Source organism: Aplidium turbinatum, chromosome 3, assembly GCF_918807975.1.
Source record: "Aplidium turbinatum chromosome 3, kaAplTurb1.1, whole genome shotgun sequence".
NCBI lineage: Eukaryota > Metazoa > Chordata > Ascidiacea > Aplousobranchia > Polyclinidae > Aplidium > Aplidium turbinatum.
Window position 1 is genome coordinate 31028221 of NC_137474.1, and position 2540 is coordinate 31030760.

Below are 2540 nucleotides of genomic sequence, written 5' to 3' on the forward strand. Positions count from 1 at the left end.
TTTTTTGCTATCTATAGTGTTTTTTAGCAATTTGCCGCTATGTTGGTGTGCATAAGTTTGGACAGTGTTCAAAGTAGCCCCACCTATTTTTTGTTTGGCTGCATCAATGTGTTTGAGTAGTGCTTTTCAAAGTGGACAGCAAGTCATTTATCTGGTTACACTCAATGATGACCAAATTTGAGATATATATATTTAGCATAAATACTTTAAAAAATACTCACAAATGACTGTGAAAAGTGTTCAAAGTAGACTAAAGTAGGTAGCGTAGCCTACCATGTAGTAGGCTTACATTTGATGAGTGTGGAGTTTTTCGACTGTGAAACTCCTTCAGAGATTGTAATAGTACGTTTTTGACAATATATTTGCAAAGGCCAAATTTGGGAAAAATTTTGTTCGCCCCCCCAAAATGTTTTACTACCCTACGGCTATGACTTCGTGGCTCTTTCAAGGAAATTCAGTTCTATTTTTTAATTTTAAGGACTTTTAACACTCACTAACGCCATTGGCTGTCATTTTTGTACATTGTGCATGTAAACGATCGTGTATTTATGATACTAGTGTTTTTTTGTGAATGTAGTGTTTTTTTTCAGTCAAATCAGAGATATAAATACAGAGATAGGCAAAGTGGCCAACTCGTGAATCGATGTTGAAAAATGATGACGTCACCGTCACGGTGCGTGGATATGGATCAACCGCGATCAGGGAAAGGCTACGAGGCATTCAGTACAGTATTTCCGATTTCGGAGTTCACTTAGTTCACGTTTTGAAAACGAAGGTTATAAAAGCATACGATATATTTTAGGCTATAGGAAAATGGAAGTTTTATCTATGTTCCAATACGTCTTGGCTCACACGTTTTGTACAAACAAATGGCATGTTGTTTGACAAAAGAAAAGGCATTCGATAATTCCAATCATGCCATTAACTGATAATTTCAATCCTTTAAAGGTTTGGTCAGATATGATTTCTTTTTTCTAATTGCCCTGGAAACTTGAGTGTCTTCATTTATCTGTTCATGCCAATTATTAAGATACGACAAAAATACACCTTGCAATCGTTCAAGTCTGGCATCAGTAGTTGAATAATATGGTTTTAAATCCGGGTTACCTGCTGTAAAATTGCATGTTGTGTTCATCAAATCCAAGAACCTGTTAAACATGGAACTATATTGAGCTGTGGCATTAAAACCATACTTCTCCAACTCCATTGATATGCAGCGATGCAGCGACTTAGTGTTTGGGCAGCAACATTCATTTTAGAAAAAGAAGTCAAGTAAGCGTGACTATTTGATATTCTTGGCAAATATCGCAACTCTCGATTCATCTCAGTAAAGGCCACTTCTTTAAAATGATCCCACAAGATCAATTCTCCATTAACGTATTGCATCAATCGTGTTCCTCCAACTCGGCTTGCATATAAACAATTTCTTGCTATTTTTATAAGATGGAGCGGATCATTTAATAATTAAATAAATAAACCTATCTTCTATTTTTTACTTTTTCAGAACCAGATCCCAAAATTTCCAAACACTTTTGATTGTTTGCGCTACCATCACAAACAGTTCCCAGCACTTTCAAATTACAATGTGTCTCCAAGCTGTCTACACCTCCCCAAACAATGCTCACTAAATTATGACATTTAGCTGTGTTTGTTGAATAAAGGGCAGAGACCGACTGATATTTCCTGCAAAACTTTTAACATAAACCACAAGCAGCATATAATTGGCCACATCTAAATCGGTTGATAAATTTGATCCATAGGCTAATCTGTAAAAATCTATGGTTTTTTCGGTTTCCGGTTTGAATACTAAATTAGATCGTAGGCTACTTTCATTTCATCAAACATTATATAAAAGTATTTCTCAAAATCTTTGCATGAATCCATGAATGACTTTTTTTAATGCATCCGGAATATGATTGTTGAATGTCCCGGTTTGGTTTTGATGCATAATTATGACGATAATCAAATAAAGTACGTTTTGATGGCAAGCGCAAAACTCCACGAAGTTGATCCGAGTTGATCATATGCAGAGGAACTTTTTAACTGCAGGCTGAGAGCAAATCGGATAATCTCAGGATGATATTTTGTTTTACAATTCTTTTGATTGTAAAGAAAAAACTCACTACCTTCCAAAATCACATCATGAGAAGCATGACTAACAAAAGTTTTAAAACTGTTCGGCCACACTAAAAGATCATAATTCGGAATCAGCAAAGTTTGCACAGAAGGAAAAGTAGAAGGAAAAAGAAAAACGTGGCAGACAACCAAAACGATGGCAAGACAACATCCAATCATGGACCGGACTTAACTTGGCGACACTGGGCGAGCTGGCTCAAAACTGCCACTCTTGGAAACAAATAACTCATGTTGATGCGCAATCTGCTGCAGGCGGAGATGATGACTGATGATGATCCATAAACAAAAAAATACGGGATTTACTTTCTATAATCGTGCTTGGACTGATACCTTTAACTTTCCCTGATAACTTATGTTGGATACAACATCCTATGCCTGGTCAAAGCAGATTTTGAAGTTAAGGT